This window comes from Bombina bombina, chromosome 6, assembly GCF_027579735.1.
Source record: "Bombina bombina isolate aBomBom1 chromosome 6, aBomBom1.pri, whole genome shotgun sequence".
Classification (NCBI taxonomy): Eukaryota; Metazoa; Chordata; class Amphibia; order Anura; family Bombinatoridae; genus Bombina; species Bombina bombina.
The window spans coordinates 812,183,678-812,206,055 of NC_069504.1; positions in this window are offsets into that span (position 1 = coordinate 812,183,678).

Genomic DNA, 22,378 nt, shown 5'->3' on the forward strand with positions numbered 1-22,378 from the left:
TAGTTCTGGTAATTTAGCCAAAACTTCAGTCATAACAGTAGCCATATCCTGTAATGTGATTTGTAATGGCCGCCCAGATGTACTCGGCGCTACAATATCACGCACCTCCCGATCGGGAGATGCAGGTACTGATACGTGAGGCGAGTTAGTCGGCATAACTCTCCCCTCGTTGTTTGGTGAAATTTGTTCAATTTGTACAGATTGACTTTTATTTAAAGTAGCATCAATACAGTTAGTACATAAATTTCTATTGGGCTCCACTTTGGCATTGCAACAAATGACACAGGTATCATCCTCTGAATCAGACATGTTTAACACACTAGCAAATAAACTTGCAACTTGGAATACAATTCAATTAGAATAATATTAAAAACGTACTGTGCCTTTAAGAAGCACAGAAGATCTATGACAGTTGAAAATTAATAAATTGAAAACAGTTATAGTGTAAACAACACAACTTTAGCAAAGGTTTAATCCCATTAGCAAAGATAACAAATTCTGAAAGCAGGAAACAAATTACAGAATAAACGTTTTTTATCTCAGTCAACTATAATTCTCACAGCTCTGCTGAGAGAAATTACCTCCCTCAAAATAAGTTTTGAAGACCCCTGAGCTCTGTAGAGATGAACCGGATCATGCAGGAAATACAATGAGCTGCTGACTGAAATATTTGATGCGTAGCAAAAGCGCCAAAAGACGGCCCCTCCCCCTCACACACAGCAGTGAGAGAGAACAGAAACTGTCAGAAAAAAGATTAAGCAACTGCCAAGTGGAAAAATAGTGCCCAAACATTTATTCACTCAGTACCTCAGCAAATGAAAACGATTTTACATTCCAGCAAAAACGTTAAACATAATTTCTAGTTATTAAACAGCTTTATGTAATTCTTACAGTGTAATTCTAGTGAAGTACCATTCCCCAGAATACTGAAGTGTAAAGTATACATACATGACATTATATCGGTATGGCAGGATTTTCTCATCAATTCCATTGTCAGAAAATAAAAGCTGCTACATACCTCTATGCAGATTCATCTGCCCGCTGTCCCCTGATCTGAAGTTTACCTCTCCTCAGATGGCCGAGAAACAGCAATATGATCTTAACTACTCCGGCTAAAATCATAGCAAAAACTCTGGTAGATTCTTCTTCAAACTCTGCCAGAGAGGTAATAACACACTCCAGTGCTATTTTAAAATAACAAACTTTTGATTGAAGATATAAAACTAAGTATAATCACCATAGTCCTCTCACACATCCTATCTATTCGTTGGGTGCAAGAGAATGACTGGGAGTGACGTAGAGGGGAGGAGCTATATGCAGCTCTGCTGGGTGAATCCTCTTGCACTTCCTGTTGGGGAGGAGTAATATCCGAGAAGTAATGATGACCCGTGGACTGATCACACTTAACAGAAGAAAGGGGGAACACATAGGTTCTAATTGCTGTTCACGACGTATTGTTTTCTTTCCTGTTGCAGGTCTATACACAGGCCTGACAATGTACACTTGATTTATTCTCTTTGCACTTTCCTTAATGGAAAAATGTATCACTCAGGTGAAATCTAATTCACCCAAAATGCCTGTAAAAGTAAAAGATAAAAAAAGTAAAACGATGGATACCAGTATAGATAGTGTAATAGAATCTAATAAAATGCCGTTCGACCCACAAGTATTGATTACGCAGTTGACAGAGATATTTTCTCCACAATTTGAAGTGATAAAGAAAGAGCTAGGGACTATATCTACTGAATTAGCTACGCTATCCTCTGAAGTAAGGCAGTTTTCGGCCAGACTAACAGAGGCAGAAACTAGAATCTCTGATGTAGAGGATATAACCCATATACATGAAGATTTAATCCAGAAACAAGAAACTAAAATTAAAAGTATGCAGATACGCCTGGAGGATCTTGAGGATCGCTCCAGGCGTAATAATATTAGGATAGTGGGCTTGCCAGAAATTCCAGAGTATGATGATCTAATGATATTTACCTCAATTACATTACCACAAGCATTAGGGATGTCCCCCCAGTTGTTACCATTGGCAGTAGAGAGAGCCCATAGGGTAGGTCCAAAGAATTCTTCCCGAGATGGAGCCCTAAAGAACAGAATCTGTGTTTTCAAACTACTAAAATTCCAAGATAAGATTGAAATATTGAAATTATTTTAAAAAAATGACCCTCCTATCTTTGGAAAGGGTAGGATTCTGTTATTCCAGGACTTCTCCTTTGAGACTTCCTCAAAGAGAAAATTAATGGCCCCGTACTGTACGCAATTGATAAATAAGGGGATAAAAGCTCGCCTGGTCTATCCGGCACGTATAATTGTAGATGATAAAGGTGCCAGATATGTCTTTGATAAGGCAGAAGAAGTTAAAAAATATATAGAGACTGGGTAATCTTTAGAATATACATAAGAAAAGGGATCTATTGTTAGGAGTCTGGTCTAAATAATTATTACCTTATGATAAATAGAAATAGTGAAGTTGTTATTTTTCGCATTTTATGTGTTTTTAATTTTGTATTTTGTATTTTTTTTTCTCTCTCTCTTCTATTCCCTTCTCCCGCTCTCCCTTCTCCCCCTCTTGCCCTATCCGCCCCCTGGTGGGTGTCCCTTACCGTCCTCCCCCTGGGGTGTACTATATTATTTTTATTAGATGAGTGAAGGACTTAAAATTCTATCTTGGAATGTGGGGGGGATAGCTTCCCCCATTAAGCGCAAATTAGTCATTAAAACATTAGCTAGTTATAAACCGGATGTGGTTCTCCTGCAGGAGACTCATCTTAATGAGCAAGAAGCAGCAAAATTAAAAATAAAATGGGTGGGAGAAGTTATCTCCACATCCGGGTTATATAGAAAATGTGGGGTCGCTGTCCTCCTTCATAAAGAATTAGATTACAAAGTAATCAAGGTAGAAATAGATCCGGCAGCCAGATTTATTCTTCTCCAGATACAGCTGAAAAATATGAAAATGGCTATATGTAATATATATGCTCCAAATGAGTTCTCGATTGTTTTCTGGGAAGGGATAACACTGAAGTTATTCCCTTTGGTTTCTGAGAATATGATACTAGGAGGGGACTTTAACGCAACTCTGTGTCCAGAGTTAGATAGATTTAAAAAAATAAAATAAAATGCGCCATAATAGAAATGCTAAATTTTTAAGACAATTCTGCTCAAAGTTGAAATTAGTGGATGTATGGCGGTTTAAAAATCCTGATATAGTTGCGTTTTCATGTGAATCAAAAACACATTGTACTTTCTCTAGAATAGATTTTTTTTAATTTCGGAAACTTTAGTCTTGCAGGATCTAGAGAGTGCAATGGGAGATATCTGTGTCTCAGATCATGCTATTGTCTCGTTAACATTTCCCTCAGGTAATAAAGAAAAGTTTAAAATACCGAGATTTGTTTTTCCTCGCCATCTATATACTAACTCGAAATTTGTTAATTTTTTAAAAAATGTGTGGCAACGGTATTATAATGAGAATGTAAATTATGTTTGTAAACCGGAAATTTTTTGGGAAGCCTTTAAAGCGGTTCTGCGGGGAGAGATTCAGTCATACGTAAGTATAAGAAAGAAAAAGAATAGAGCGCGAGAAATTCAAATCATAAATCAAGTTAAGAATTCCTATAGGAAATACTATATAAATCCGACAGTGGCTAATTGGGGAAAATATAGAGACAATAGAAAGGAAAGAGATCTTTTTCTAAAACAAAAACTAGTAGAAGAAGAAACAAAGATTAACCTTTACTTTAGAGGCGTGCATGGTTGCTCCGCAAAATATCTGGCCAGATTGACTAAAGCAAGGAAAAAAAAAAAACCTTATTCTAGCTGTTCAGACAGATAAAGGTAGAATTACTGAGACTAAGGGAATAGTAGAAACTTTTCATACTTATTATCAGCAGCTCTATACCAGAATAGAAATAGATAATGAGAAGCAAGATTTGTTTTGGAATCTGATAAAGGTACCTAAAATATCCTGTGATGATCTAATTACAATTAACGCCCCAATGTCTATGGAAGAAATTAGTAAAGCAATTGATAATTTAAAGCTGAACAAAGCAGCAGGGCCGGATGGATTCCCTGCGGAGTTTTATAGATGCTTAAATAGTAATATACTCTCGATATTAGAAAAACTTTTTAATTCCTACTTCTGTACACAGAGCCGTATCTCAAGTTATTTCTCCGCAGCAAACATTTCTCTTATCCTAAAGAAGGATAAAAATGCGGAAGATCCAGCCTCATATAGGCCAATTTCAGTCTTAAATATAGACTATAAAATATTAATGTCTATTATTGCATCTAGATTATTTACCTGTCTGCATAAAATTATACACCCAGATCAAACTGGATTTATGGCGGATAGGAATCCATCCAAAAATATCCCCGTTACTGTTTAATATTGCGCTAGAACCCCTTGCAATTCGTTTTAGAGAAGCTCTATCTGGAGTCCCAGTTGGCACACAGTCCCTTAAAACACTACTATATGCAGATGACGTGTTAGTTTTTCTGGCTAATATACAGGACTCTATACCAACGGTCCTTCAAATTCTGAAAATCTTTAGTTCATTCTCAGGGTATAGGATAAACTTAGAAAAGAGCGAATTAATGTATTTAAATAATACTCAGACAGTAGTACCTAATATTCCATTTAAGCAAGTGGACGCGATTAAATACTTAGGGTTAGTTTTGCATAAAGACCCCAGTTTTTGGTATAAAGCTAACTATGAGCCACTATTTCGAAAAATCAGTTCAGACCTACATCTCTGGGCAGTATTCCCATTGTCTCTGACAGCGCGTGTTAATTTAATCAAATCTATTATTTTTCCTCGCCTGCTGTACCCACTGCAGAATCTCCCTTTATTTATTCTAAATAAGGACCTGAAATTAATGAATGCTTTATTTTCAAAATTGATCTGGAATAATAAAAAATCTAGAATTGCTCTAGGAAAATTAATGCAAAAGGTGGATGTAGCAGGACTAGCATTGCCCAACCTCAAATTTTATAATTTAGCCGCTTTGGTTAAAATAGCGATAGATTGGCTCGCAGGATCTAGTCTAGTATCTTCTGAAGAGATTGAAACCTTTCTAACTGCTCCATTCTCCTTAAAGGCTATTTTACACTCTTCAATACAGAAGTTGCCGCAGAATATTAGCTGCCTCATTTCTATTAAAAATATTGTACTTGCTTGGCATAAATTCTGTATAGCGTTAGACCTAGATTTTTCCTTTTCTGAATTTCTACCTATCCTAGGTAATCCAAGTTTTCTTCCAGGGTTACACCAAAAAACATTTAAAGATTGGGCTGGAAAAGGCCTGCAATTTGTAAACCAAATACTGGATGAAAATTACCAAATATTATCAGTAGAAGATATTTTTAGTAAATATGGGATTCCTAGGTCTGGCTTATTTCCAAATCCGACACTATATTACAGCTCAGAAGTGGCGTGCCCCTATCATAACGGAGTGGCCGGATATTAAGCTATGTATACAAAAATTTATTGCGGGAGATGCGTCAATTTCTCTGTTGTATGATATTATGATTAATAAGCAGAGTCAGCTTATTAAGGATAACTTATGTAAAACTTGGGCTCCCTTAGTGGAACACGAAACAATTAATCAGAGCTTTAGGTCCTTGTCCAAGTGTAAAATACCAATTTCTTGGAAAGAATCTCATATGAAATTGATTAATAACTTCTATCTTTCACCATGGAAAATATCTAAGTTTTATCCTTCTGTGGCTAATTTATGCCCGCGATGTGCACATGGTTGGGCGAACTTACTTCATATGTTCTGGACATGCCCTAAAGTTAGACAACTCTGGTTGAAAATCATCTTCTGGTTTAATAAATTATATAAAGTAACAATAGGTTTAACGGCGGTTGATATTATTTTTCTCTGCCCTCCGAATGAGGCTGTTAATTATAATACCATAAATAGTTTAAATACAATTATATTAGCAGTTAGACATTGTATACTGAAAAATTGGAAAACTAAGAATAGCTGTGGGCTAGCTATGGTGTTTAAAATATTGCAAGATCAAATAGTATTTGAATCGTATCACTTATACGATGCTGCAGAGAAAAGAATTCAGAAATTTTTGTGGAGGTGGTCTCCTGTTATACTATCTTATCCCACTTCGTCGCAAAAATTGATTCTTTCCCCCTTCTTATCATCAGTGAGTTTTGCGGAATTGACTCTATTAAATGTCTTTCCATACAGCTGGCTGGAGAGGCCTGGTGGGGAGTGACGGGTGGGATACCACAGTGGTGGTGTTGGGGGGGGGGGGAGAGAGGAGAATTTCCCTTCTTCTTTTTTTTTTTTTTTCTCTCCTTATGGATTAAGGATTTATGGGCCTCAGCTGAGGTACGTTTTTAGGTCGAAAAGGTGGAGCAGGAGTTGTGTCTCCCTGTTGCTGATGTTGTAGGGGTTGTGTCCCTTGTCAAAAGTTTCTGTGATATTGAAACCTTATTTTTTTTTTGCTTCGACCCAGGATGAAAAAATCCATTATGTATTTTTGTTATTATTGATGTTATAGGAGCTGCGTCTCCAACAAGATTGTGTGCAATTTCTATATCTCTTTTTTCTTTTCTTTTTTTGTATGTGGAAAAAATTGATAAATAAAAGATTTAAAAAAAAAAAGATGCTGCACTTGCCACCGTAGCAATACCTGCAGCAGGTTGCCACTGTAGACCTTGATGAATGTACATCTTCTTTAAGTAAGCTTCAAGCTTCTTATCCATTGGATAATTGAAAGAACAACTATCCTACAGTAGAGATAGCTCCTTCCACCTTACGTACTGTGCTCCACGAATCATGTATTGAGTCAGCAACAGGAAACATTTTTTTAAAAACAGGTGAAGGGGAAAAAGGAACCCCTGGCTTATCCCATTCCTGAGCTATAATCTCCGACATACGGTCTGGAACTGGAAATACTTCCACAGAAGAAGGAACATCATAATATCTATTGAGTTTACTAGATTTTTAAGGGTTGTCAGTGACAAAAAAGTGTCGGAGTCGTCCAAAGTAGTTAGAACCTCCTTTAGAAGTAAACGGAGGTACTCAAGTTTAAATCTAAAATTGACATCTTCAGATTCTGCAGAATTTTCCCCCATAATGTCAGAGTCTGAGATCTCACCCTCAGAGGCTACTGAGGTATCTTCCTCATCTGACACCTAGTAAAGGTTGACCAGGGCAGATTTAGTTTGTTCAGAAACCTTACTAGCTGAAAAATTCTTGGATTTCCTCTTACGCTTACCCAAAGTGGGGAAAGCAGATAAAGCTGCAGACACCGTAAACATTATCTGTGCAGCAAAATCTCCTGGTAAATAAACACCCCCAGGAGCATTAGAGGAACTGCAAGGCACTGAATGTGAAACTGATAAGGCCGGGGACGTTTGAGGAGAAAGCTGAGGCATCTCTTGCACAGCATTATCCTGGGAGACATGTGGCTCAGAAGGGAGTAACTTGTCCTTAAACTTTAAAGTTTTAGATAGACATGAGGAACAAAATTGCATGGGCAGGACAATTTGAGCCTCCAGACATAGTAAGCATTTGTCCAAGACATAGTAAGCATTTGTCCATAGAAATATAATCATTCTGTTGTGTGTCCATAACTGAACAGATCCCACTATTTATCAAAATGCAAAATAGATTTAAACCGGCAGGTCACTGTGAGAAAAATGTTTTGAATCAACAGAGGAAATTCTCAGAATTGTCACTAAAACACTCACTTCATAAAAAAAATAAAGGCACCACTAATCCTCAGTCTATCTGAGGTGCCCTACCGTAACCGGACCAGGAGCTACCAGTAGTAGCATAAAATGAGGACTCCCCAGTCGTTGTCAGAATTTCCTGTCTCCCAGACGATCCGATCATCAAGTACACAGCCGTCAGAGAAAATTTACAAAGACGGAAAAAGCTCCGATCAGTGTAGCAGCCAGAAGAGCAGAGAGTCATGTGACTTGCAAGAAAAAAAATAAACTGCGCCACAGTAAAAAGGCGCGCATCTCTAATTTAACTCAATTTTAATAAAGAGGCTTCTTCCTCACACTGCTCCTGCACATAAGATGTGATAAAATAAAAGGATGGAAATTAAACCACCTTAAAAAAACAACCTTCAGCCACACTTGAGAGATACAAAATCCCAATCCAGGGGAAAAGTATTAACCCCTTAGTCTCCTTCTATAGTTACACATACAAATATGCCTGCAGACTGCCCTATTTGTACCCTGAATAAAAGGATAACTGAGTCCCAAACGATCCAATAGAGGAACTAACCCCTTAAAGTGCAAACCTTCAGTACCTAGAAGGCAAAAGCACGTACCTGAAGATTCTGCTGTCGGGCAGAGAGACAGCTACAAAGGTGTGATAGATACCCCACTCCCTATCAGGGACCTGTAGACAAAGAAAGAACAGAGTAACTAACTCTGGCTTATTGCAAAGGGGTAGCAATTGTGTTTAAAGTAAAGCAAAGACCAACTCGCCACCTTCTAACTGCTAAACGGTCACCATTACTCTTACTAAAGAGATTGACATGGACTGGGCCAGACCCCAATCCTTGCTTGCAGGGAAAAGTACCCATTAAAGGATTAATCTTCTCAGACACTCATCTTCGCCATCCTCCCATCACAGAGGCAAAGAATGACTGGCGGTTATGGGTAGGGGAAGTGACACTCTGCTGGGGTGCTCTTTGCCTCCTCCTGCTGGCCAGGAGTTGAATATCCCCCTAGTAATTGGAATGACGTTGTGGACTCTCCATGCCATAGGAAATAAATAAATTATTGCACAAAAATGTTATAAGTGCTCAAAGATATGAGGTCCCGGGTGTTAACATAGAGATACAGGTTACTGCACATTCCTCACAAATTTTTTCCAAAATAAAGCAATTCTACCAGCACCATGGAATATCTTTACCTTTATTGGAACATGTGGATATGTGGAATATGGATATGTGGAATACATACAGTGCATTGGAGCCCTTTGCAGTCAAGTAGATGAAAACAAGTTTTTAACTGTATTTACTGTATATATTTTACATTCCAATGATCTGCACATAGCAGAATATATGTATTTTTAAAAACATATTCCTATATACAGTATATCTGTATATATCTATACTTATAAATAATCATCTAAATATATAGCCGTATAGTTATATATTATACCAAAATACCATCAGATATATACAGAAATATGTATGTATTAATAAATAGAACATATTCTGCTATGCGAAGTACATTTTGATGTGAAATATTCATATCTTCATGTTGGGTAAGCACACATGAGAATATGCAATCCGGTTTGCGCGCCAGTAGGGTGTAATGTTTATTTTCTTTTTTTGCTCCATTGACTTCTAAGTGGGAATATACTAACGCTTCTAACTTCGGCTTTTTGCTGACATCAGGTTAGTGCGCAAGCGAAAATGCTATAATTTCATCTTGTAATACGAGCGCTACCCGACACGTGCAAAAAGCTTACTTCTAGCGGAGTAAGCGTGCAAGCATTATATGCTACTCCACTCATAAGCTGGCTCAGTATGTGTGAATGTCATCAATAACACTGAAATTGATGTATGAATGCAAAAAAAGTAAATAATTAAAAGCAGCTTCAGAACAGGGTTTAAGATGGCTAAAACACACTTGTCTTACTTAAGATTTGATAGCTCCAGGATGAGCCCCTGAACAATGGATGAACCATCTTCTTCTTTCTCATCTTCCACCCTGCTAGTGACATAAAAAAGAGAGGATACATTTTATTGGTAAGATTTTGTAAATGGCCTAATTTATTTATTTTTTTTTAAATTGTTTTTTATTGAGGGTAATAAAATATACAACATACAGGTTACTCAATGAAATAGATAGATATACAATGACCGACATACACATCTCTAGGCATAATAAACCAGTTAGGGAGCAACCTCTCAACTACCCTCTATTTTTGCCCCTCCAGGATTGCTCAGGCCACTTTTGGACCCTCAAATACACAACATATTAGCTGAGGGGTTTTACTCGATATAGACCACTTTTGGGCCTATAATTATCGATCGCATAAAATACACAAACACATTTGTACAAGTCGGGCATAAACCTCGTAGATATCCAGCTTAAAGAAGGGCTTATTAACCTAAGTTATAGAAAAACATAAAATTAGATATCCCCACAGAGCATTGCTAGGGATCAACTGTAATGTGACTTATAAAACCTCACACATGCTGTAGTTATTCGGGGCTATCTAGCAATTAATACAAACAGCTGTAGGACATCAAACAGTACACAGTTAAATATTTAGGACAGTGAAGATGAGTATAATACTATCATGGAAAAACATCACACATTAACAAAATACAGTATGGTTCTTCCAGAGAACTATTGGTATGTCCCATAAGTCCAATATAGTTATCTCTAAAGGGCATTTCTAGGGGCTGTAGTGTGGCTCGGTAAGGTCTATTAATTTAAGAATGATCACATATATGTGGAGATAGTTACACATTGAAAAGAAATGGAATACCTAAAACCAGGCCCCACATTATTAGCAGCTTAACACGAAACATTAGACAGTGCTATCTAATGACAACCAGATAATTAGGTCCATCACTGTATGCTTTGTTGCCAGAGACACATGGAGTCATTGGTAATTCTTACTGACAGCTATGGTGCAGAAGGATTGCATGACTATGTACATATGTCTAATTATTTAGGGCTGAAGAAAAAAGTAAAGTATCACATAGTAATAAGGGGAATTAACTATCTCTGAATGTATAACTGTAGCTACAGATATACAGATAATATCCCTCTAAGGGTAATATAAAGTGGGACAAATAAAAAATTATACACTTTGAGTCCTCTCAAGGATCTTCACACTTGACCCGCATGTCCTATGCCTTCAGAGGATCCTTTAGGTAAAGTCTCAGGCCCAGGGCCGTACCACGTGATAAAGTATACAATAAATGCAGGTGATATAGAAAGGCAGTGAAAGTACTGAAAAAATGTTTTAACCTTCATAACTATTAACATAACTATTAACATTAAGCCCCCATTTCATCTATACATAATAATACAAGGCTTTGCTGCACAGTATGTAGTCTGTATGAGTGCTGGTGTAGCTTATTGCATATAAAGAGGAGTCAGTTACACATACTGCACAGTTTCAGATGCTATTCATCTTAAATCCAGATTCTTTAAATTCAGCTGCAAGAAGTTGAAACTTTAAACATAAGTATAATTACTAAAAGGTGTTTCCTTGACGTACTGTCCAGAGCTGAGGATGCAATATTAAATCAGCTGAGGTGCTTCATTAAAACATTGCATAGCATTTAGTATCCTGGGTTAAGTATATTGTGAGATTTAAATCACCAGACATCACCATTAACATAGGCTTAATGTCCTGTAGGCTTAAATCCACGTCCAGAGTCTCTCTTTTCACCCAACTCCTTGCCTGCAAGCTAGAGGGGAGGCAACACGTCCAACAGGCAGGTTATTTTCGGCCATCATTTGAATTGCGGGCCAGAAGAGCTGAGAACTCCTTATGGCAGCTATAGGGACTATGCAGGTAAAGCCATCAGCCTCCAAACAAGGCCAAATAGCCCGGAGATCCCAAGAGGAACACAGATAGAAAGTCCGGTGCATCTGAGGACTCTGACAGCGTTCCCAGCCGACAGGCCATGAAAAGTCCACAGAGGTAGTGGCAGAGAAAAGCGCGCTTGATAGCGTGTAATCGCTGCAGAACTTTACCGCGCTCATCTCCATATGCGAGTAGCCTAGCTTAATTTCCTCCCAAGTATGGAAGCCGCTTGCGGTAGCAGGGGGAGAGTGTAGTTCCATCTTGAGGGCCGTTCCCACCGATATCGGCAATGTAGGGCGCGTCTGGAGGTCCGCAGGAGGTGCAGTACACTGTGCCTCCCGGAATTCTCTACACTCCTCCGCATCTAGGTTATGGTGTGTTCGCGCTTCTTGAACTGTAGCTATAAAGGCATCGAGTCTGTCACACAACCTCCTTTCATGTTCTACCAGCAAGTTTCTAACATCCGTGTACAACACCTGGGTCTCCATGCCGGTCATCAGCATACAGTCCCCCAAGATGGTGCCTCAGTATGCGACAGATAGCTCCGTTACCGTTTTTAAGATTAGTAGTGTGCAAACAGTCCCCAAATTGCAATCAGCATGTCTCAGGCGGCTTCCTAAGTTAATACCCGTTTGGTACAGCACTTGTGTTCAGGGTTTTAATATTCAATAGGGCTATTTTGAAAACTTCATACTCTGAGCTCTCAGATCATGCGGCCATCTTGGTTGCTGGGTATCTCCGCCGCCCCTAAATGGCCTAATTTGTTTAATAAAACCGGCGCGTATTTAAAAGGTTTAAATAATTCACTTTTTATGAAGAAAATTTGAAACATGGCTAATTTATAACATGGGAACAATTCTTCATAAAATAAATTAGAAAAAATATGTAACCTGGGGTTCTAACCTTCACACACTGGCAACACTTTTTTCACTTGCAGGGTAGGTGATTTTTTTTAAAATATATTTAATTAATCAGAATAAATATAAACTCTTCTATATTAACAGTCTACAAATTAGAACACAAAATAAACACAGTAAGGAAAGGAATAAGCCAAATTTAGAGAAATGCTTTGCAAAAAAGGACATGTAGATAAATGGTGAGGAACCAGATAAAAATCACTGAATATCTGCACCGTGGCTTGATATGAATACATAAATACACATATAAGCCCCAACATTTCCTAGCTTGTATCCGGAGACTTGGAACTGATTCAAGGAAGCGCATAGGTGGACTCATGACAACCTGGATAGAGTCTGGGTGTGACGCAGTTGGGTGTGATGTTGGCAGCATTGGTGAAGCCTTGGACATTTAGGGGTCAATTTATTAAAGTCTGGCGGACATGATACGCTGTAGTGTATCATGTCCGCCAGACATCGCTGAATGTGGACAGCATACGCTGTCCGTATTCAGCATTGCACAAGCAGTTCTAGTCAATTGCTTGTGCAATACCGCCCCTGCAGATTCGGGGCCAATCGGCCGCTAGAAAGGGGTGTCAATCAGTCCAATCGTATAGGATCGGGCAGATTGCTGTACGCAGCCTCAGAGGTGGCGTATGAGTTAAGGAGCAGCGGTCTTATAGACCGCTGCTTTTTAACTCCTTTTTCCGGCGAGCCTAAAGACTCGAGCGGAAACAGGGTGAATTGGCCCAATTCGGCCAATAATAAATTGACCCCTTAGAATTAAGGGAGTGTTGGGGGACAGAACTCAAGAAATTTATCCCATCCTGCAAAGTGTGGGATAGCAAAGAGCTCTGTTCACAAATAGGATCTAAGAATTAAAGCGCCATTATAGTTAAAAATACATTAGAGCAGTGGTTCCCCAAGTAGGTAGTACTGCCCCCTGGATGGCAATGGGATTACTGAGGGGGGCACTGATAGGCATGAGAGATAGAAGGGGGTGCTTAGATTACAATAGGGTGCACTAGTAGGTAAGGAATGGAAGAGTATGCTAGTGGGTCCCCTCAAGCTCAATGACCATAATTAGTTGCACTTTAGTCTAGACGTCTAAAGTAAAACTTTCTTGCTTTGTGTTTGACATTTTACCACTCTCTGGCCTAGATTTAGAGTTCGGCGGTAGCCGTCAAAACCAGCGTTAGAGGCTCCTAACGCTGGTTTTGGGCGCCCGCTGGTATTTGGAGTCAGTGATTAAAGGGTCTAACGCTCACTTTACAGCCGCGACTTTTCCATACCGCAGATCCCCCTACGCCATTTGCGTAGCCTATCTTTTCAATGGGATCTTTGTAACGCTGGTATTTAGAGTCGTTTCTGCAGTGAGCGTTAGAGCTCTAACGACAAGATTCCAGCCGCCTGAAAATAGCAGGAGTTAAGAGCTTTCTGGCTAACGCCGGTTTATAAAGCTCTTAACTACTGTACCCTAAAGTACACTAACACCCATAAACTACCTATGTACCCCTAAACCGAGGTCCCCCCACATCGCCGCCACTCGATTAAAATTTTTAACCCCTAATCTGCCGACCGCCACCTACGTTATACTTATGTACCCCTAATCTGCTGCCCCTAACACCGCCGACCCCTGTATTATATCTATTAACCCCTAACTTGCCCCCCACAACGTCGCCGCAAGCTACTTAAAATAATTAACCCCTAATCTTCCGACCGCAAATCGCCGCCACCTACGTTATCCCTATGTACCCCTAATCTGCTACCCCTAACATCGCCGACCCCTATGTTATATTTATTAACCCCTAATCTGCCCCCCACAACGTCGCCGACACCTACCTACACTTATTAACCCCTAATCTGCCGAGCGGACCTGAGCGCTACTATAATAAAGTTATTAACCCCTAATCCGCCTCACTAACCCTATCATAAATAGTATTAACCCCTAATCTGCCCTCCCTAACATCGCCGACACCTACCTTCAATTATTAACCCCTAATCTGCCGACCGGAGCTCACCGCTATTCTAATAAATGTATTAACCCCTAAAGCTAAGTCTAACCCTAACACTAACACCCCCCTAAGTTAAATATAATTTTTATCTAACGAAATAAATTAACTCTTATTAAATAAATAATTCCTATTTAAAGCTAAATACTTACCTGTAAAATACATCCTAATATAGCTACAATATAAATTATAATTATATTATAGCTATTTTAGGATTAATATTTATTTTACAGGCAACTTTGTAATTATTTTAACCAGGTACAATAGCTATTAAATAGTTAAGAACTATTTAATAGTTACCTAGTTAAAATAATTACAAATTTACCTGTAAAATAAATCCTAACCTAAGATATAATTAAACCTAACACTACCCTATCAATAAAATAATTAAATAAACTACCTACAATTACCTACAATTAACCTAACACTACACTATCAATAAATTAATTAAACACAATTGCTACAAATAAATAAAATTAAATAAACTATCTAAAGTACAAAAAATAAAAAAGAACTAAGTTACAGAAAATAATAAAATATTTACAAACATAAGAAAAATATTACAACAATTTTAAACTAATTACACCTACTCTAAGCCCCCTAATAAAATAACAAAGCCCCCCAAAATAAAAAATTCCCTACCCTATTCTAAAATACAAATATTACAAGCTCTTTTACCTTACCAGCCCTGAACAGGGCCCTTTGCGGGGCATGCCCCAAGAATTTCAGCTCTTTTGCCTGTAAAAAAAAACATACAATACCCCCCCCCAACATTACAACCCACCACCCACATACCCCTAATCTAACCCAAACCCCCCTTAAATAAACCTAACACTACCCCCCTGATGATCTTCCTACCTTGTCTTCACCATGCCAGGTTCACCGATCCGTCCTGGCTCCAAGATCTTCATCCACCCCAAGCGGGGGCTAGACATCCACTGAAGAAGTCCAGAAGAGGGTCCAAAGTCTTCCTCCTATCCGGCAAGAAGAGGACATCCGGACCGGCAAACATCTTCTCCAAGCGGCATCTTCTATCTTCTTCCATCCGATGACGACCGGCTCCATCTTGAAGACCTCCAGCGCGGATCCATCCTCTTCTTCCGACGACTAGACGACGAATGACGGTTCCTTTAAGGGACGTCATCCAAGATGGCGTCCCTCGAATTCCGATTGGCTGATAGGATTCTATCAGCCAATCGGAATTAAGGTAGGAATTTTCTGATTGGCTGATGGAATCAGCCAATCAGAATATAGTTCAATCCGATTGGCTGATCCAATCAGCCAATCAGATTGAGCTCGCATTCTATTGGCTGATCGGAACAGCCAATAGAATGCGAGCTCAATCTGATTGGCTGATTGGATCAGCCAATCGGATTGAACTATATTCTGATTGGCTGATTCCATCAGCCAATCAGAAAATTCCTACCTTAATTCCGATTGGCTGATAGAATCCTATCAGCCAATCGGAATTCGAGGGACGCCATCTTGGATGACGTCCCTTAAAGGAACCGTCATTCGTCGTCTAGTCGTCGGAAGAAGAGGATGGATCCGCGCTGGAGGTCTTCAAGATGGAGCCGGTCGTCATCGGATGGAAGAAGATAGAAGATGCCGCTTGGAGAAGATGTTTGCCGGTCCGGATGTCCTCTTCTTGCCGGATAGGAGGAAGACTTTGGACCCTCTTCTGGACTTCTTCAGTGGATGTCTAGCCCCCGCTTGGGGTGGATGAAGATCTTGGAGCCAGGACGGATCGGTGAACCTGGCATGGTGAAGACAAGGTAGGAAGATCATCAGGGGGGTAGTGTTAGGTTTATTTAAGGGGGGTTTGGGTTAGATTAGGGGTATGTGGGTGGTGGGTTGTAATGTTGGGGGGGGGGTATTGTATGTTTTTTTTTACAGGCAAAAGAGCTGAAATTCTTGGGGCATGCCCCGCAAAGGGCCCTGTTCAGGGCTGGTAAGGTAAAAGAGCTTGTAATATTTGTATTTTAGAATAGGGTAGGGAATTTTTTATTTTGGGGGGCTTTGTTATTTTATTAGGGGGCTTAGAGTAGGTGTAATTAGTTTAAAATTGTTGTAATATTTTTCTTATGTTTGTAAATATTTTATTATTTTCTGTAACTTAGTTCTTTTTTATTTTTTGTACTTTAGATAGTTTATTTAATTTTATTTATTTGTAGCAATTGTGTTTAATTAATTTATTGATAGTGTAGTGTTAGGTTAATTGTAGGTAATTGTAGGTAGTTTATTTAATTATTTTATTGATAGGGTAGTGTTAGGTTTAATTATATCTTAGGTTAGGATTTATTTTACAGGTAAATTTGTAATTATTTTAACTAGGTAACTATTAAATAGTTCTTAACTATTTAATAGCTATTGTACCTGGTTAAAATAATTACAAAGTTGCCTGTAAAATAAATATTAATCCTAAAATAGCTATAATATAATTATAATTTATATTGTAGCTATATTAGGATGTATTTTACAGGTAAGTATTTAGCTTTAAATAGGAATTATTTATTTAATAAGAGTTAATTTATTTCGTTAGATAAAAATTATATTTAACTTAGGGGGGTGTTAGTGTTAGGGTTAGACTTAGCTTTAGGGGTTAATACATTTATTAGAATAGCGGTGAGCTCCGGTCGGCAGATTAGGGGTTAATAATTGAAGGTAGGTGTCGGCGATGTTAGGGAGGGCAGATTAGGGGTTAATACTATTTATGATAGGGTTAGTGAGGCGGATTAGGGGTTAATAACTTTATTATAGTAGCGCTCAGGTCCGCTCGGCAGATTAGGGGTTAATAAGTGTAGGTAGGTGTCGGCGACGTTGTGGGGGGCAGATTAGGGGTTAATAAATATAACATAGGGGTCGGCGATGTTAGGGCAGCAGATTAGGGGTACATAGGGATAACGTAGGTGGCGGCGGTTTACGGAGCGGCAGATTAGGGGTTAAAAGTGTAATGCAGGGGTCAGCGATAGCGGGGGGCGGCAGATTAGGGGTTAATAAGTGTAAGGTTAGGGGTGTTTAGACTCGGGGTACATGTTAGGGTGTTAGGTGCAGACGTAGGAAGTGTTTCCCCATAGGAAACAATGGGGCTGCGTTAGGAGCTGAACGCTGCTTTTTTGCAGGTGTTAGGTTTTTTTTCAGCTCAAACAGCCCCATTGTTTCCTATGGGAGAATCGTGCACGAGCACGTTTTTGATGCCGGCCGCGTCCGTAAGCAACTCTGGTATCGAGAGTTGCATTTGCGGTAAAAATGCTCTACGCTCCTTTTTTGGAGCCTAACGCAGCATTTGATTAAACTCTCGATACCAGAGTTAAATTTATGGTGCGGCCAGAAAAAAACCCGCGGAGCGTTAACAGCCCTTTTACCGCCGAACTCTAAATCTAGGCCTCTGTATTTAAGGCTTTGCCTTTAATAATAATTTAAGTTTATCTTCAATTTATACTCTGACTGCAATAGATTGCAGCCACTTGTACAAAAGGCATGCATGCTTTGTTTCACTAGTGGTGTACATAAATTAGGGTTGCCACCTCAGCCATGTTTTCCTGGCCACTTATGAGTTACACATGCTGCAGGGTGTGCAGGGAGGAACATTTATTGTGTTTCTGGACAGCACTATTTATATTCCTGCCTGCACACCCTGCAGCATGTGTAACTTATAAGTGTTCTGTATTTTAAGGGACAGGTGGCAACCCTATGTACATTAGCACATTTTGTCAGCATTAACTGCACAGTGTGTAGTAGCAGGAAACATAGCAAAAGACTTGTTGTGCCCGTCTGTAGCTCTGCACAGCCATCTGAGAATGGTTTTCTAATATTCTGTCACCAGAAATAAACTATGCATAACACTTTGGTAAGTAGAATACATTATTAATAAAGTTTACTGGTGCAGATGTACACTTATGCCCCAAGCAAAGAAATTAATTTCAGATTCGTAAATGGGGTAATTAAAGACTCCTAAGTAACATAAAACCAGGCACTGCGAAACTGGTATCACTTGATCAAGTCAATCCATCACATTAACATATTTTTTAAATTAATTACTAAAGAGTTCAAATGCAGGACTGGGGGAAATCTTGTCAGTTCAGGATTGTGAGCTGGATATGTAAAAAAAATTAAAATGTAACTTTTGATGTTGTATTAAAAGTAGGGCAACTAGAAAAAAGAAAAAAAAAACATAAATTATGCGTACCAGATAATTTAATTTCCTTCTGTATAAGGAGAGTCCACAGCTTCATTCCTTACTGTTGGGAGATACTGAACCTGGCCACCAGGAGGAGGCAAAGACACCCCAGACAAAGGCTTAAATACCTCTCCCACTTCCCCCATCCCCCAGTCATTCTGCCGAGGGAACAAGGAACAGTAGGAGAAATATCAGGGTATAAAAGGTGCCAGAAGAAAAATATAATTTAGGGGGCCGCGCATCGGAGAACACGGGCGGGGGCCATGGACTCTCCTTATACAGAAGGAAATTAAATTATCTGGTAAGCATAATTTATGTTTTCCTTCTTAATATAAGGAGAGTCCAAGGCTTCATTCCTTACTGTTGGGAAACTTATACCCAAGCTCTAGAGGACACTGAATGATAACGGGAGGGACAAAAAGAGAGGTGGACCCTAATCTGAGGGCACCACAGCCTGCAAAACCTTTCTGCCGAAGGCTGCTTCAGCAGAAGCAAACACATCAAACTTGTAAAATTTAGAAAAAGTATGTAAGGAGGACCAGGTAGCCATCTTACAAATCTGATCCATAGAGGCCTCGTTCTTAAAGCCCAAGAGGAAACTCTAGTAGAATGAGTCGTAATTCTCTGAGGAGGCTTATGTCCCGCTGTCTCATTAACTAAGCGGATAACACTCCTTAACCAAAAAGACAAGGAAGTCGCAGAGACCTTCTGCCCCTTACTCTTCCCAGAATAGGCAACAAACAAGGAAGGAGTTTGTCTAAAATCCTTAGTAGAATGAAGATAGAACTTCAAGGCTCGAACCACGTCTAAATTATGAAGCAAACGTTCCTTCAAAGAAGAAGGGTTAGGACACAAGGAAGGAACCACAATCTCTTAAATGATGTTACGGTCTGACATGACCTTAGGGAGAAACCCTAACTTAATACGTAGGACAGCCTTATCAGACTGGAACACCAGATAAGAAGACTCACATTGCAAGGCGGCAATCTCAGATACTCTGCGCGCAGAAGCAATAGCCAGGAGAAAGAGAACCTTCCAGGATAACAACTTAATATCAATTTCATGCATAGGCTCAAACGCAGCCTGCTGCAAAAACTTAAGAACAAGATTCAGACTCCAAGAAGGAGCCTTAGATCTAAACACAGGTCTGATCCTAATCAGAGCCTTAACAAAGGACTGTACATCTGGAAGCTCCAAGAGCCTCTTGTGCAGTAAAACAGACAGGGCCAAAATCTGTCCCCTCAGGGAACTGGCAGAAAGACCCTTCTCCAGTCCTTCCTGGAGAAACAATAGGATCCTGACAACCTTAACTTTATGCCAGGGGAATCCACGCTATTCACACCAGAATAAATAGGTTCTCCCCACCTTATGATAGATGCGACGAGTAACCGGCTTATGAGCTTGAATGAGAGTATCAATAAGTCTTTCAGAAAAACATAAATTATGCTTACCTGACAATTTCATTTCCATCTGTGGGAGGAGAGTCCACTGCTTCATTCATTACTTGTGGGAATAAAGAACCTGGCCACCAGGAAGAGGCAAAGACACCCCAGCCAAAGGCTTAAATACCTCCCCCACTCCCCTCATCCCCCAGTCATTCTGCCAAGGGAACAAGGAACAGTAGGAGAAATATCAGGGTAAAAATGGTGCCAAAAGAATAAAATAAAATTTAGGTCCGCCCATCGGAGAAACGGGGGGAGCAGTGGACTTTCCACCCACAGATGGAAATGAAATTATCAGGTAAGCATAATTTATGTTTTCCATTTTAATGAGAGGAGTGTCCACTGCTTCATTCATTACTTGTGGGAACAAATACCCAAGCTCTAGAGGACACTGAATGAAAAAAACAGGAGGGCAATAGCAGGCGGACCCTAAACTGAGGGCACCACAGCCTGCAGAACCTTTCTCCCAAAAGCTGCTTCCGCTGAAGCAAAAACATTAAATTTGTAAAAATTTGCAAAAGTATGTAAGGAAGACCAAGTAGCCACCTTACAAATATGCTCCATAGAAGCCTCATTCTTAAAGGCCCAAGAAGAGGCCACAGCCCTAGTTGAGTGAGCCGTAATCCTCTGAGGAGGCTTATGTCCCGCTGTCTCATAGGCCAGATGGATCATTCTCCTCAACCAAAAAAACAGTGAAGTGGAAAAGGCTCTCTGCCCCTGTGCTTCCCCGAATACACAACAAATAAAGACGAAGTCTGTCTGAACTCCTTCGTGGCCTGAAGATAAAACTTCAAGGCCCGAACCACATCCAAATTATGAAGCAACCGTTCCTTTGAAGAAGAAGGATTAGGACACAAAGAAGGAACTACTCTTTCCTGATTAATGTTATGATTCGACACAACCTTGGGAAGAAATCCCAATCCAGTGCGAAGAACAGCCTTATCAGTGTGAAAAAGCAGGTAAGGAGGCTCACATTGCAAGGCCGCCAACTCAGAGACTCTGTGAGGCGATGGGGTTAATACTTGAAGTTAGGTGTCAGCGATGTTAGGGAGGGCAGATTAGGGGTTAATATTATTTATTATAGGGTTATTGAGGCGGGAGTGAGGCGGATTAGGGGTTAATAACTTTATTATAGTAGCGGTGAGGTCCGGTCGGCAGATTAGGGGTTAATAATTGTAGTTAGGTGGCGGCGACATTGGGGGCGGCAGATTAGGGGTTAATAAATATAATATAGGGGTCGGCGGTATTAGGGGCAGCAGATTAGGGGTACATAGGGATAATGTAGGTTGCGGCGGTGTACGGAGCGGCAGATTAGGGGTTAATAATATTATGCAGGGGTCAGCGATAGCGGGTTCGGCAGATTAGGGGTTAATAAGTGTAAGGTTAGGGGGGTTTAGACTCGGGGTACATGTTAGGGTGTTAGGTGCAGACTTAGGAAGTATTTCCCCATAGGAAACAATTGGGCTGCGTTAGGAGCTGAACGCTGCTTTTTTGCAGGTGTTAGGTTTTTTTTCAGCTCAAACTGCCCCATTGTTTTCTATGGGGGAATCGTGCACAAGCACGTTTTTGAAGCTGGCCGCGTCCGTAAGCACCGCTGGTATTTAGAGTTGCAGTGGTGGTAAATTATGCTCTACGCTCCCTTTTTGGAGCCTAACGCAGCCCTTCTGTGAACTCTAAATACCAGCGGTATTTAAAAGGTGCGGGGAAAAAAAGCACGCGTAGCTAACGCACCCCTTTGGCCGCAGAACTCTAAATCTAGCGGTATATATCTTTTGGTGGTTTTTCTGAATATTAGTATTTAAGGAATTGGGGAATTGTATTCTCTTGTCCATTCTTTTGTCTATATTATATTGTGTATTGGTTTAATGGGCTTGTGATTATAGCCCATGGCCAAGTATAATATCTTATCTAAAATTAAGCTATATTCCCCTATCTATAGCTTGTGGATATCCTCAATATTAATGCTAGTGTTTTTAATTTATTATTAATTCCATCAAATGGGTGCCAGGGGTTGAGGGCTGTAACTAATCAATTTTATACTAGTTTAAAATAAAAATAAAACACTACAAATATATTAATTTCATTTTTATTTATTTTATTTTTATATATTAATTTAACTACTCTCCTGAGTTCTAATAGAATGCGAGCTCAATCCTATTGGCTGATTTTTCTACCTTAATTCCGATTGGCTGATAGAATTCTATCAGCCAATCGGAATCTAAGGGAAGCCATCTTGGATGATGTCACTTAAAGGTACCTTCATTCTGCTTTAGTTGTCGCCAGAAGAGG